Source organism: Corvus moneduloides, chromosome 4 (assembly GCF_009650955.1).
Source record: "Corvus moneduloides isolate bCorMon1 chromosome 4, bCorMon1.pri, whole genome shotgun sequence".
Taxonomy (NCBI): domain Eukaryota; kingdom Metazoa; phylum Chordata; class Aves; order Passeriformes; family Corvidae; genus Corvus; species Corvus moneduloides.
In genome coordinates, this window is record NC_045479.1 from 16,186,325 (window position 1) to 16,202,193 (window position 15,869).

At 42.4% G+C, this 15,869-nt stretch overlaps 1 protein-coding gene across 1 annotated transcript in view; it reads left to right on the plus strand.

The window, feature by feature from the left end:
* Positions 1-5,538: 5,538 nt before the first annotated feature.
* The window catches only part of PTN (pleiotrophin), a 77,247-nt gene continuing 66,916 nt past the window's right edge, over positions 5,539-15,869 (plus strand). The window contains exon 1 of the mRNA XM_032105850.1: positions 5,539-5,594. The gene's annotated coding sequence lies outside the window, so the exon portion shown is untranslated. The remainder of the gene's footprint in view (positions 5,595-15,869) is intronic.

Consider the following 15,869-nt stretch of genomic DNA (forward strand, 5'->3'; position numbering starts at 1 on the left):
ATTCTGCAGTTGCTCTGAGAGAGAACTCTTATCATTTGATTGTGCGTGAGAAAAACTCGTTAAAACCACTTATATTTGTCCTTAAATGTGAAGTTTAGCATCATTATAATCACCCAGGTGAACTCTTTATGAATTGACAAACAAATTGGAAGGCAAGAGAACATTTTGGTTTGAGGAATTTCTTCTTTGTTCATACATTCAACTCAGAGTTGTGCTGGTTGCATCACATTGCAGATGCAAAGGGTGTTGTAATGTTTGCTCCCTAAAATACTACCAATTCATCCTATAGTGAGAAATATTTCTTTGATTATATAGGCACAATTGGATTGAAAGTTACTGATGATGTATTTCACAAGGTGGTTTCTATAGATTTACTTTTAACCGGAAAATGTTGTGTGCCATGATTCAGCTCATAGGGGAAGTATCAGAATGCTCCTAATTTTCTAATCACTTGCCTGCTATATAGTTAGAGCCTCTAATTTGTTATTTCTAGCTTGGCAGAGAGTAAAATTGACCATTTCAGTCCAGTGCCCAGGGCAAAGCTATTTAGTACTATGCCTGATACTAGCTAATTCTCTTAATGAAGCATCAAGGACTGAGTTGGGATTATAAATACTATCTTCTCCACTTCTAAAGCCCATCCTTTCATAGAGTAGTTAGGCATGTGGGTATAGTGCCTTGTGAAAAAATAGGTTTTAACAAATCAGGTTCTTCCTGCGAGAAACTGAGAGGGAAATTTGCATTCTAATTGTACAGTAATTTTCTGCCCTAAGTTTGAAATCAATTAAAAATGTTAATTTTATTGGTTCTTTTTCAAAGGAAAAACATGTTGTTTCTGCATTTTGCTTTGATTTTTGCAATGCATAGTGACAAAACCCCAGAAAACAGAAGTGATAGCTGTTGCTCAGCCCTTTGTAAAAAAATGCCATTTTCTTTTGCTTTAAACTTCTCCCTAAACTTCAAAACTAGAGTGCAATGAACATGTTTGCTTATGTAGGAAAAAAAGTGATCATGTACTCAAAGCAGGTTTTTTTCATCATAACTAAGGTATTTTATTTTCAATGCAGCAGACTTCAAATCCTGGATGTGTAGGACTTCCACTTCCAGGATTGCCAGCACAAACAAAAGAAGAAAGTAGTAAGAGAAGCCAACATACGAAGAGCAGCCCTTTAAATGCTGGGGATCTGGAAAGGCCTGCTGTGTCGCATTATATTTGTGGATTTCAAACTGCAACATGCAGATGTATGCACATGAATAATTTTGAGCAGAAGAGCTTTAATCCCCTCGTAGAAAAAAGAGTCAGTCAAATGTGTAAAGTTACAACATGTATTCATGGTTTGGCGACTGAAGCTTAAGATCAAGTTCTGGGCCACTGACTGTGTTTTCAAATATCTTAATTTTTTAGCATATGTGCATGAAAGAATAACTCTTCTGAGTTCATGCTTTCCCCCTCGTCTTCCACACGCATCTGGGAAATCTGATTTTTTATATGCTGGATTACTTTAATACTAGAGAGTGAGGTATGAATTATTATTTCTGAACTCCATGGATTTTTCTACTCCAATTATAAGATTGATAGTCTCCGTGATGATATTGTGCGGGCTTGAAATGAAAGATAGAGTGAGAGGGTACACAGCTCAGAAGCAGTTGATTTCAATCTTCAGTGCATTCACTAAATAATTCAGTATCACTAATGGAAATCTGATCTGAGCAGGGATGCAGGGCACTCAGTTGCCAAGGCTTGGCAGCTCAATAGCTCAGGAACAACAATGGAGCAAAAGGTGAAAAAACCTTTAAACTGTTGTGGGGTTCTCTTCTCTGCTTTCCTGGAATCAAGTTACGTTTTCCTGGAGCTGCTGTGGCTGATGGCTGGGGACGGCAGAGAAAAAAATTGATATTTACAGCGGACCTGAAACAAACAAGGCAAGCTCAGCTCCAGCTGACCTTCTAACCTACTCAGCAGTGGGACGGAAAACAGGGAAGCTCTTGAGAGAAAATTGCATAAAGCCTTGTCCTCTGACTTGCTCTTTGAACTTTAGAGTCAGAATTTTTATAAGGCCATCTTTGGAAAAAAATTACAAACTCCTGTTCGAAGCTCCAACTATCTCCTTCAGGTGGGTTGTGAAATGATTACCTAAGGGTAACAAAAACCCCACCTTCAAAGAGAAAACTTGGTGTTTATGTTTTTTCAAAGGGAAAAAACCAGCTAGGTAAAGGGAACTTATTATGGGCTGCTTTCTGCATTTTGACAAAAATTGTATCTAAAGCTGGGAGCTTCTTTCCCCAAAATTGTCATAAACTTTTACCAATTGAACTGGGATCCTAATTAGGAACTATTACTTCTGGATTTTTTATGAGACCATTTGCATGTAGCATCAAAGGCCCTTTTATAGCTTGTTATGGCTCTAACCATCACTTTTCCTTTTTAACAGGTATGTCAGCCCTGTCTCACTCATTAGGTTGTGCATTTTTGCTTCAGGTAACAAAGAGGACACGTGGAAACAGAAACTGGACTTCTACAGCTGCCAGTCCGTTCCTCACCATCGTTTTTTGACCAGAGTGGAACCTGTAGCTGTAAACAAATGTTGAGGATTTTAAAGATAAGTATCCCTGACAATCTGTGAGCAAAGTCTCTTTTCTAGGTTACTTTTGTATTCAGAGTAGAAAAGTAATAGTCGAAAAGTATTTTTTCAGTAGGGATTTTCCTGTATATCACAAAAAATGTTGACTAGTCTGCAGTCCCAGAGATCATGCAGCAAATATATCATTGTCTGAGACAAAAAAGTCAAGAGAGACAAAACAGCAGAGAAGATCTGGAGATAAGCTTCTCCAACCTTACTATTCTTTTACTAAGGAAAAGAAGTTATTGTGAAAGTAAGTGATCATAGCTTATCTTCCATCCATCCCTTTTCTCCATGCTGTACTGCTGTTTCCCACTGGGAACCAGTGCCACAGGCACCTTTGAGGCTGTGACTAACATTGGTTAGTGAAAGGTTGGTGACCTTTCTCTCGGTGAAAGAAGTTACATTTGTCCTCTCAAGACTGCTGTATTCACAGTCCCATCTTCTGCGTCTTAACCGGTTCTATCTCAATAGCAAAAGTTCAGTCCAGAAATTCAAGTGTTATGCTCCATTAATATCAAATGTATCCAACACAGTGAGCAATCTGGGGCAACAAATATTTTTTCAGTGTTTGTACAGTGCTTATTGCAATGGAAACCTCATTTAAGCCTCAAGGTGCCATTGAAACAAATAACGTGAACATTAAAACACATTTACTTTTTGGCAATCAAAAACTGAGATACTCCTTTTTTCACTCATAGGTGCTTCGAACAATGATCTGTCCCCTGAGAAACTCTGCTAAGCTTGTCTGCAGTTTTATTTTGGAGATTATGAGTCAAAAACCACACAAAACTAGTTTCTGTGCATGTAAACTCAGCTTTAGGAAAATAATGTCTGAGCCATAAAAAACAGAAATGGAGAAAAGCTGGGAGCAAATTTGGTTGAAGATTAACTGTTGACATTGCTTCCAAAATTTAGTGACCAAATGACGCTTCTAACATCACGTACATCTTTGTGAAAAGCAGTTGCTTTCTGCAGAAACTTTCCACTCTTTTATGAAAATGCTAAGTTTGCAGTCTTTTGGCTAAGACTCAGATTTCTGTGAGGAAAGTAAGAAATCTCTTGACCCATTTTGATGCAATCTGTTTTGGTTTCAATCAAGGTGAAGTTATGGCCATTGTTCTCTTTCCTACTTTGTTACTCAGACAGGATTGATCATCTGAAATGTGCTGCAGTGGTTGTATGGAGAATTTCTTGGGTCTGAAAAGTGTTAACCACTACCAGGTGTTTTTTGATGGAAAGTTTCTTTCTCTAGATGCTTGTCATGCTTAGCACCGTGCTGCTAGGATTTCACTGAGAAGCCATCAGGAAGGTGCAGGCTGGCTATCAAGCATTCATTCAGCTTTGCATGCTCTGAAACACGAGTACTACTGAGCGCTCATTTCCACTCATCCAGCTGCTAGAAAAGATATTCTCTCCATCTCAAGCCATTGCTTTACACTGCAAATCAAAATTGTTTTTTTAAATTACATCACTGTCATTAAACCTGCTGGTGGTGCAAATCCTGAACAGCCATGCCAGGACTGAACATATAACTGTGTGATGAAAAGAAGATGCCAAGGTGTGGATGGAAGGGGTTAGTTTACTTTACTAAGAGGACTCCAGGTGAGTGCAATTGCCCGCGCTGGGACTGGCTGTACAGTGCTTTTCATTGTCACAGATGGTAGGTGTTAGATGATGCAATGTGTACGGTGCCAGACAAATTACTTTTTTAGCTCATTCCTCTGGAAACAGGAGAGGAATCTGAACTGGATTTCTGTGCAAACCTGGAGCAGGAGCTGCAAGCTCCAAACCCAGCTGAGACCAAAGCAGTGAATGGGCCCAGTCTTTCAAGTGGAGGCAGAGACTTGCTCTGGGGAGAGGGAATTACACAGAAATTGCCTGGAGTTTGGAACAAGTCCACTTAGTTTTAAATTAAGCTGTGGACTGGGGAACACTCTTATTCAGTGGATGTAATGAACCTAAAAGTTGGAAAAGCCTGCTCCTAAATGAAAGCCTTGATACAACTCCAGCAACCACTATGACCAAAAGTGTTAAAATGGCATGGCAAAAGTTGTTCTCATAGCACTTGCAGGCCAAGTTGAAATTAAAAGCTGGGGGTGGAGGGTTGGGGGGGAGGGAAGAAGGGGTCGGCTTTGGGCTTTTAATTTTTAATTTATTTATTTTCTTGTTTCCCACTCCCCAGCAGTATTTCCAATCTATCACTCCCGTGGTCAAAATGGCAAGCTGGAAGTCAGCGAGGCCGAAGTTAGAGCTCTCCAAACTCTGACAGCCAAAGGCGACCCGGGCAAAAGCTGCGGAGGACGTTTGTACCTGCGGTGGCAGCTGAACCCCGCACCTGCCGGGGTGTAGGGCGAGGCGCATCTCCCTGCCCTCGGTTCGCCCTCTCCCTGGGTGATGAAGAGGAGGGCAAGCTGCCTGGGCTAACAAGCCCGAGAGGAGTCCTTGGGCTGGCTTCGCACCGCCCCACCGGGCTCTCCCCGGTGCGCTCCTCCCGCGGGAGCTGCGGCCGAGCCCCAGAGGAGCGGAGAGGAGCGGAGAGGAGCGGCCCCGTCCCGCCCCCCGCCCAGCCCAGCCCAGCCCAGCCCAGCCCAGCCCCGCGGCGGGGGCGAGGCTGCCCCGCGGGTGACCCGCCCGGCGGGCGCGGCCCCTCCGCATCACACGAGGGGGCAGCGCGGCCGCTCGTTCTGCCCCGGCGCCCGCCTGCCTTCCCTCCTCTCGCCGCCTCGCCGCAGCCCGGGCTCCGCCGAGTCAAAGCGCGGATCAGGTTCCCTGCCTCCAGTATAAAAATCGCGGCGAGAAACCTCCGGCGGGAGAGAGAGCCGGGGCGCGGGCGGAGCGTGAGGCGGCGGCCGGCGAGCCCGTCCGTGGGGAAGCGCAGGGACGCGCGGCGGCAGAACCAGCCGCTGCTCACCGGGGACGGTCGCGGCTCGCCCCTTTCAGCTGCGGGAGAAGAGCTTTTTGCCGCCCGAAGTAAGTCCGAGGCAGCGGCGGGTGCCTCCAGCGCTTGTTCCCCCGGGGCAGGGTGGGAAGCGCTTCCCCTCGTCCCTGCCGTGGCTGCGGGACACTTGCCCTAGCAGGGCTCCGCAGAGGGTGGCCGGCCAGAGGTGCCGTGGGGCTGGGTGGCAGCAGGGGGGCACCTGAGGGGCGCACCTGAGCCCCGGGAGATCCCTGGCCGAGGGGCAGGCGGGGGAGAGGTCTGGGAGTTCCCGGGAGCAGGAACGGGACCGCGCTTTGCCGGGTGCGGAGCGCTGCCGCGGCGGCGGCGCTTCGGTCCCTGGGAGCGTTTAAATGCCCGTGCAGGGCGAGAGGGACAGGGGTGGCGATGGGTGACGTGACCCAGCGGAGAAGGGAGGCAGGAGCACTCGGTCAGGTCCGTTTCGAGAGGACAGAAGGGCAGCGAAGTGACCCCAGAGCGGCCAACAGTTTCCCTGTGCCAGGAATGTCCCGGCTGAGACTCGGGAGTTTAAATTGTACGTTCAGGCTGAGCGTTTCGGCTGATCTTTTTCTTGGGACTTTGTCTTCTTATCCCTAGTTTACTTTTGGTGAAACAACTAAATCCAGCAAGTGCTGATAGATCTATCTAAAACTGCCGTCGTTAGTTGGTGTCTTCTCCTTCCTCAGGAGGGATAGGTTGGGGGAAAATCTGAGTTAACAACGGTGAAGAGACAGTCTCTTGTTTGTTGAACCTATGTTATTCTGCAAATGTTTCATGGTCTCCAACCTTGGCGCTTCGAACTCCTTACCCTCCTTTTTTCTCTCCTTTTTAAAAGTACAGCTTTTCATAGGAGAGAGGTAGTATTCATTCTTCGGGAGCTTATGTGCTCCTCTTATATCTTCCAGTTGGCTGTCACAGCTCTCTTCCACACCGCCAGTGGCTTTGCCTTGATGGTGAATGTCTACTGCACTTTAACTTAGTGGTACCCTCGGGAGCTGGCTTCTAGGATGTACACCCGAGAGACTGGTTGGGGAAATGTTTGTGACGAGTTAGATCTTTCTCTGTGACATAACCCTGCAGCTATGGGTAGTGGTGTTTTAACTGGATCCTGTTTGCTTGAAATGACTTGTATTATGGTAGAGGAACGCTTTACCTGTGGCTCATCACCTCTTGAGTTGATGTCCTTTCCTTGTTTTCCCTTTGGGCGCTGATTGTTTTTGGGCTTTTAGCAAAGCTCAACTTTTTGGACAAGAAACAGACTGTGTGTGCAACTGACTGTATTAGGCAGAAGGAGGGAAGGGATGAAGAGAGAAAAAGAGAAGGAAAATAAAAATTGTTACAAAGAAATACTCGGGTTTTTAGGTGTTCTGAGCAGTGTTCTTGAGCTGATTACAAAACAAATTTAATGTTTCTCTGTGTTTGTTTTGTTTGTTTCTATTTCCTCCCTGCAAAGGTATAAGAATTAAAAAAAAAGAAGTCTGAACTTTTGATCATGAGAAATAGTTTGAAGGGAAAAAGGAACCAGTGTATTTGTGACAAAATTTGTTAATTTGCCGTAAGAATTAAAATTTGGAAGTGCATGGAGACGTACTTCATTGGACCAAAAAAACCCGAAACCCCCATGACTGACACCAAAAAGCAGAAAAAAAATTCCTTCTGCATAATTTAGCAACTTTTGCTAGAGAGAATGAAAGTGAAGATTTCATATACTCGTCTCCAGGCTAAGCTAAACTCTTCAGTGATTTTTTTAATGTATGAAGCTTTGGGTGAAACTGAAGGACAGAAACTCGCCGACTTTGCTCCCGAGCCAGCTCTTGGGTGGGGAAAAAGAGAAGCGAGCAACAAATCTTTCTTTCACAAATGGTAAATATTCGTTCATAGTGTAGAAGTGGCCTAAGAAAAACAGGTTTTTTGCAATTATCCAGATGTCTATCCCTAGTTATTTGAGATGCAGTCTGTGGCTGATGCATCCCTTGCCAGCAGAAGGTTTGTCTTACTATAGTATTACAAAACATAGTGCTGCTATCCCAGTACCATATGCCTGAGCTCTACGCCCATACTGACGCTGGGGACACTTTGGAGGCTTATCTTATTCCTGACACAGTTGCACTGATGGATGTGTTGTGTAGATTAATCTTTCTGCCATGAATGTGAATATTATTACTTAGCAAACTTCCAGCAGTCATTGCTCCAGCAAGGTAGTTCCTTGACATATCCTCTATTTCTTCTTGATCATTTTGGGAATGGTTGTTCTTGAGTCCTCACATAACAATTAAAAATAATCCTTTACAGGAGCTCTGAAAATGCACTCATTTAACTCATGGTATTTTTATTTCTCTGTGTGTTGGGTTATTTTGTCAAGGAAAATACAATTTATCTAGTGTTATGGTATAACAAGTGTTTTAGTGTAAGACCAGGGCATTAGGGATGGAGCTGGCATGGCTCATTGCTTCTGCTCTGTTCAGGCCCCCTCATTACCTACATTCCCAACTGTGGTGTTTTCTGTGGGAATTGGTCTTTAACAATGTATGCTTTGCTTCGATATTTACAACCTCTTGCTGATCAGTGTATCAAAAGCATTTTCATTTAGAGGATGCATTTCAGGACTTTAATTGAGGAAATCTCTTTGTTTCAAGGCTCCATAATAAACCTTACAAAATGCTGTCTTTGAACGAACTAGGTCACTGTAACGCGTGCACACATAGAGTGATTCTCATCTGCTTAGGGTAGCCGACACTCGCTTGAGCCCTGTCCCTGGTGAGCTTGTCCCTGATTTATCCTTCTTGGACTGGCTTGTTCACAGGGAGCTTATGCTGAAAATTCACTGCTGGAGGTCATTCTCCATTCTTGGCATCTCTGGCAGCCTTAAGCTTAAATTGCAGCCTCGTTTTCTATCCAATCAATACCACTCTTATGTCGCTGAGTTTCCATGGTGCCCCCAATCTTCTGTCTACATATTGATGTCTGACAGCAGGAATAGCATTCTGTGTTGCTATATATACTTACTAAACCTGTCAAAACTATTTAGGGTCTGTCGCACTAATTTATATCCATATCCTGATATTATTTGTATCTGTTGAGCTTTGACTGATGGAACTTGCTGCACTAAGGAATCAGCCCCAACAATGCACTCCAGGGATGGCTCAAGGGATGGATGTTTTGAGAAAGGGGAAAAAGACTCTCTTCTGGAGTAGCTGGGGTAGTCTAGAATCCTTTGAGCACAATAGAGTCATTTTGAAAACATCCAAGTCTCAATGGCTCCAAGTTAATGCTTTGGAAATCATTCTTCATTGTGCTGCTCTGAATGCACAGAGGGTCCTCTCCAATGGAGCTGTGGAGAGGAAAATAGAAAAGTGGGCATTGTCAAGTGCTCACTTGAAATTTGAGTCAGTTGTCTGACATCAATTTCTTCAGCAGAAGCACTGTGAAAAAATGGAATTAAAGGAGCCAGCAATGTCTTCTGTAACGTGGATGTTTTTGTTTTACTACAGTAAGCCACAGAGCAGTCGTTGCGTAAGAAATGGTATGGCGGTGTCTCTGTGGACTGACAGCAGCAGTGAGGCCTGATGAGAAAAGGCAAATCTTCTGTGTAGCACTAAATTTCAGGGCACTGACTACTTGTTACTCATGTCAACAGTATTAGGCACTAAATAAAGACCATATAGATTTTTAGAAAATTTAAATATGCTTTGCATACCATTGGTTTTAGATTGAACGGAAGTGGTCATCAGCAAAGAAACTCTTTAATCCCACTACCTTTATCATGAGCTTGATCCAACCCATGAAGTAGGAGCGGGCAGTCAGTATGGAATTCGCTACTTAATATTTTGCTTGTTCTGAGTTGCCAGAAGAACTGATCTTGGGATGCCAAGTTTGTCAGTACTTTTCAGACCCTCTTCAGGCTCCTACAGTTTTTTTCCCTAGTGAAAAGCAAGGATCTTCAAGACTTAAAAGGACCTGTTGCAGGTGGTGGCATTAAAGTAGTTCAGTTTGTTTTCAGCAGTGGTTCACCTTATCATGGTGGAAAGGGTCAGTAGAACTTCACCTAACCAGACACTCTCTTGGCTGATATGTCTCACCTTCTTTTATTCCAAGGAACAGAATCACTATGCCATTTAAAATATCTGGCTCTACCTTCTGCAGCGGCACTGTGATGATTTTCTCATTTTTTAACTTTTTTATTTCCTTCCTTGTCTATATGTGTGGGAGTGACTTTCTAAAAACTGTAGTCGTCTTGCAGACTGCTTTTTCATGTCTTTCAGGCTGAAGATTGAGAGAACACAGCTGTAGGCAGTTTGATGGGAGATGAGAAGGGGGAATGGGAATGTGATAAAGGGCAAGCTGTATTCCTGATAAAGCCACCGGGGTATTTTCACCCTCGCCATCCCTCCACGCCAAAAAGCCCTTCCTTGCCTTCCCAGAATGGCACATTCTGGTTTCAGTGGGGATGACCTCTGGAGGTGAGGAGTTGAGCTAAAACTATGTCTGAGGCAAAATCCAATTCATTAAGTACAGTACATTAAGAAAAATGTATTAATGTATCATTTTGGGCCTTAGAAGCACATTACTTGGCAAGTGCCACTGATTGCATGGCAGCTGCAGCAGAGGACTAAAGACTTTTAGAGCAGAAGAGCATTACGGGAGTTGGGTATTTTCTGATAAAAATAGTCTTTGAAAAGAAATAGTGCATGGGGCTCCAGCACATTGCCATTTAGTAAACTACAAAGTTCAGTTTTAAACTGGGCCTTTCTCCTTTGAGGCCTGCCAGCACTATTTCAGAGCTCATTAAATGTTTCACGAGAGCATTATAAAAATCTTCCTTCCTCATTAGTTTCTACACAGTTTGAGCATAGCTTGGACCTTGTAAACATCCCCTATTTAGTTGTGGATGAAACTCATCAAATGGCTGTGGGGAAGGAAGAGAAAGAGGAGAAACTCTTTAATACCCCAGTCTAAATCCTTGTTTTGACACTGGTCTAGAGGTAGCTAACCACATAAATGAAACAGAATTTTGCCATCTTCAATCAATATTTTTGGAGTAATTCCCTATCCATACAAAAACTCTCCCCTCAAGAGTAAAACCAGACAGAACAATTGGGAGGGAAGATGAGTCTGGATGGGCTCTGCTTTCCTTCTGAAAGCCTCATCTACACACCTGGGGTGATGCTCAGATATTTTAGGGAGACTGGTCCAGCTGAGTGGAGGCAGGACAGGACTATGAGGTAGAGGTAGGCTGATTCTCAGGCTTGGGTGCAAAGTTGGTCTTGGTCTTATGAGCTCATTAAGGCACAGAGACAACTCTGCTGTTGTCTTCATCATCTGACTTTGCTAATTGCATCTACCTGTTGCTTTTTCTGTCCCTAAGGATTAAAAAGGCAAAAAACCAGATAATTTGACTCCATGAGTGCATAGGAATTCCTTTTGTGTTGACACAAACAGTAAATAGATATGTATCTGTGGAAGCCAGAGTGTCCCTGCACAGAAATAACTGAACTAACTTCTCAGATTCAGTTCCAGTGGATATCATGCACAAAACCTGTTTTGTTCTCATGTTTTTGTTTTTGGTTTTTTTTTTTTTTTTTGTTCTCCTCAGAGCCGTGTGAACAGTGGCATTAGTTTCATAACCAACTAAAGATGATATGACTCCTGCATTTAAGGCTTCCTTGTTTCTACGGGATCACTAGAACAACAGATCCATTTATGTATTTATTTATTTTTTTAGCTCTACTCCTCACACATCATGTATCTCGAAGTGCAAAGGAGCCTTAGTAGTGCAATGCAAATGTATGCACCCATCTGTAGCCAGCAACAGAAGGCTCACAGTCTGTAGCATCTTTTCTTCTGTGATAGGAGCATCCAGAATGTGCTTAATACATTGTGTAAGGGTATTTCTTATATCAGAAACTTTGTATTTAAAGATAACTATTTTAGGTGTTCTGTCTTTCTGTTTTTTAGCAGGTTTACAGCATGTGAGCAACAGTGGGAAGAGTAACATTGTCTAAAAATGCCCATTTTAACATTTCTGTAATGTTCATTTAGGCACTTTGTCAGATGGTAGAGGCTGGATCTCTTAAGGAAAGTCTATGGTCTTTGAAAGTAAAATAGGAAGTGATATAGAAATAGCCTTGGTAGAAAGATGGCATTTTTGATATGGTGGTGTCTGTGCAGTGGTGCTACAAAGTTACAGCTTGCTTTCAGACAACCCAGCTTCTTCCATTTCAATATTTAGTTCTTTTTCAGCTCACTAGAAGTAATATTCTTCCTGTCTAGCGGAGATTAATATTTAACCAGGCACACATCCTCCAAACATTATTCAGGCAAAGTTGATGCTTCAGCAAGAGCTTCATCAGAATAAGGAATATATCATTCAGTCTAAGATTTAGAAAGAGTAACTCCTCCTTTGTTTTGGTAAAAAATTCTTCAAAATAAGACACAAATGAGCTATAATGCTGCAAAATGGTTGTGACTTCTTGCACTTGCAGCAGAATCTCATTGATTTCATTGAAAGTGCCTTTGGAGTGAAGTATCTTTTAGTAAATGAAAGATAAATCAAGAGATTGTCCTGATAGTCTGCCTTAATTCTGATAGAAAAACACTTTGTTCCTTTAGCTCAAACAATAAAAATTACATGTTTAAAAGTAGCCTCCCCACCCCATGACATTAAACAGAAATAATTTGAAATTTTTTCTGCTCAGGATGGTTTCACCTGGAAAACCAGTCTTTTACTGTAAGGACTTAGCTTGCTTTTTGGTGCTGAAAAGCCCCTGAGATGCCGTGGTTGCTTCCCAATAGCTTGTGCCACCTGAGTGCCTGGTTGTTTGCTTGGATTGCTGCCTTCCCAGAGGCCAGAAAGATGTTTTCCTTTGTGCAAGAGTCACTTGCTTTTATTAGAAGCCTGTCTGGCTGCAGCTGATATGCAGTAGGGACGGGTGGATGGAAAAAATCTACTAACCAACAGATAGGATTTTCAGCTGTCTTCCAAAAATGCTGCAAGCTTTGATTCAGGAACTTCATGTAATTTCACTTACTAAATCCTCACTTTGCTAAGCTGTCCCTTCAGCCCGTGTTTCTTGTCCGATTTGTGCGTTGTCAGATGCTTTTGCTAATCTCTGTGGTTGATGTTTGCTTAAGTGATTATTTGGCAGCAGCGTGTGAGCAGGCGTGTGTGTGTGATTGCTGTTGGCACGGCAGTTGGTACGAGATGGCATTAGCATACTTGTTCCGTGCTCTGGGCCTCCTCCACTTCTAGGCTTGTTTATGCAGCAGAAGGACAAAAAAATCCCCCACAAACCAAACCAAAAACCCCTGCAAACCAAACCAGAAACCCATGTGCAAGCTGGTTACGCTACGGTGATCCTCTGGCCGGTTTGTCCAGAGATCTGCAGAGTTCAGAGGAGCCTGAAGGTTGCTCTCATTTTCCTTCTAGTACTAATTCCAAACAGACCATCCACCAGCAGCGGATTTATAAAGAGCTGCAGGGATTATGGGCTGCCTAAGTAGGGGTATCTACATTGAATCTAGTCTTTGCTGTGCTTGCAAATACCATGGGAACTGTGTTTATGGGGTGGTAAAGAAGAAAAGGCAAGCTCCTCTCCCTTCACGTTCGCTAGCTCAAGAGGCTGTCATTAAATGGGACATGGGTTTTAGTTTGTTTTGGACTCATTAATATTGAGTGGTCACTGGGATTATAGGTGTATGGGTTTTAAGAGGTGCTGTTCTCTTCCTTCCATCACTTCTAATTTGAGCTATAATCTTTGCATGTCTCGTGCATTGTTGGAACATCTTTATGGGCCCTGAGTTACCTTGCTGAGAACATTGGGATTTACTTAGACAAAGTAAGTGTAAAAGTGCATGTGAAGTCTTTGCTTGATCGTGCAAACTTAATTTATAACTGTAACATAATTAGTGGAAATAAAACTCTGATGACACAGTATGGGTTCAGGTCCATGCCCTTTGTGAGTCGGTGGGGATGAAAGCTCTTGTGATAAGTTTTATAGTGATACTTTTACCATGGGGCCTTTGACAGCTTCACTTGGTATTTTTCTGGACACTTGTTTAAGCATGAACTGCTCTTGTATTAATTTTTTTTTGTGAAGTCAAGCTAATGATGAGCTGGGTTTCTCCTCCACTTTCCAATGTAAACTGCTTCTGTTAGTCCATGTTAAGAACCATAACTTTTCAAGGCAGAATCTGGGCCGTGCATAACCACTGGCTGAACCTGTCCCTGAATGACAGTCTGGTGCTGTGAAGGTTCTGGGTTTATCCTGATGAGAGGTGGAGGCTGCCATCTTCCTGCTGGGATCAACCCCTGGTTTTGTCTCTGAAGGGAGAAATCTCTGGGCTTAACATCTGAAATGTTTTATAAAGTTGGCTGAAAGCAGAAATGTAGGAGAGAGGGCAACATTTTCTCTCTCTGTTCATAACTACCTGCAAAATTGGTCATATTTTCATGATGGAAAAAAAATCTGAAGTTCGAAAAGGGATGGGAATGTGAGGAGAAGTGTGTGAACTTCCTGTTCTTACTCATAGTATTGATCCAGAAAAGTTATTTTGAAGCTGCTTTCAAAAATACAGGCATTTCCAGTATTTTGCAACTGAGTTAACATTTACAAGCACCTTTTCTTACGTGGTGCTACAGTGTCCTACATGGTCCTGGCCTTTCTTTGGCTGCTTCTCTGTGCCCAAATACAGCACCTCTGTACTAATTTTCCCAAAGGGTGAGAGATTTTGAGAATAGCTGTAGGTTGAATACAGCCACACAAGACAAGGGCTTGAAAAATAAAGGTGGCATCTGACAGCATCTGCTTTGTTCATTTAATTGCTATGTACTATATTTTAGTTTGAATTATTTATGGCTATGTCTGAAAGTCCTTTAAATAAGAGCCCCTCTTTCTGTGCTAACCACAACCATAGAGGTTGAGTGGGTATGGCAGGCGTGTGTTTTTATAGAGAAAAAGAGAGACATGTATAGAGACTTTACCCTGACATCAGGCTTTACACACATACCAAAGACAAGTCTCTGCTTGGAGAAACTTTCAGAACTGTAGGAATGTATAGCAAAAATGTGTTAGATAACTTTAGACTTACTAATTGTGCAACATGTACTGTAAATGACAAGTTCACATCTTTATGCATTGACACTTTCAGCATATGCAATAAGGCTCTGATTCCAGTTGGGATTTTACCAACTGAGATTTCTCAAGTAATTGTGGGTGGGAATTTCTTGTCTTATTTAAACTGCAACAAACAAAAAACTCAGAGCAGGAGAAGTCTGTGAAGTGTAAATTATCTGTCTTAAGTCAAGAAAAATTGAGGTTGAAATATTTAATCTAAGGCTTATCGAAATGGAAATTTCTGAGTTACTGAATCCATGATTTCTGTTCCAGGTCAGTGGAATTCTAGTTTGTATCTGAACATTTTCAGCACTTAATGGGCATTGAGAGAATGGAAACAAGAACTTAGCCTACATATGAGATAGACACACTGGCTACAGTAGACTCTTCATGATGCCCTGTGGTGTCCAGCTGGTGCTGTTCATTAGGGCATTTTTATGATCATGATGTCTCATAAATAAGTGCTGTAGAATACAGCAGTGGGGAATGAGGAGCATTTTCTCTAATTTATCCTTTCCTGATCAGCTTAAAATTTTCTTCAAAGCATACCTTTGAGAATTAAAATCCAAGTGTAGTATTTATAAACATTTTAAACAGTTGCAATAATTATAAGTTATTATCAAGGTGTCTATTACAACTGTTTACAATTATTTTGTAAATAATTTGTAATTGTTATTTACAATTATTACTACTATTATTGTAGAATTGAACAAAAATACGAACTTGATTTCATTTTTTTTCCCCAAAACTTCTGCATGTCCTTTTCAGTTACCTCACAGGACATGGTGTTTTGAATATTTTTTTCCTTTTTTCTTTATTTTTATTCTCCCCATATAATCATAACTTCTGTTGCAAAAGATATTTTAGCCTTTGATCAGTGCCCTTAGGAGAGAATAAGCATGGTTTTCACTGCCTGATGCAAAGCATGATTGGTATGAAATGAAAGGGATATTTTTCTAATCTCATTTATATCAAGTTTAAAAACTATATTCTAGGCCTAAATACTTTTTGGAGTAGCAGAACTTCCAAGCTGTAGCTGCTGATCCCAGGTGAACTGTGATTTCCTTGCTGAGATTCAGGTCCCAGTTTTGCTGCCTTGCAGAGCTGAACCATTGAAGACAGAAAGTGCTTCTGTAGCAGCAGCTGGGTCAGTCTGTGAATTAGGCCTAGGTTTTCCCTGGGCATGGATCATGCTCT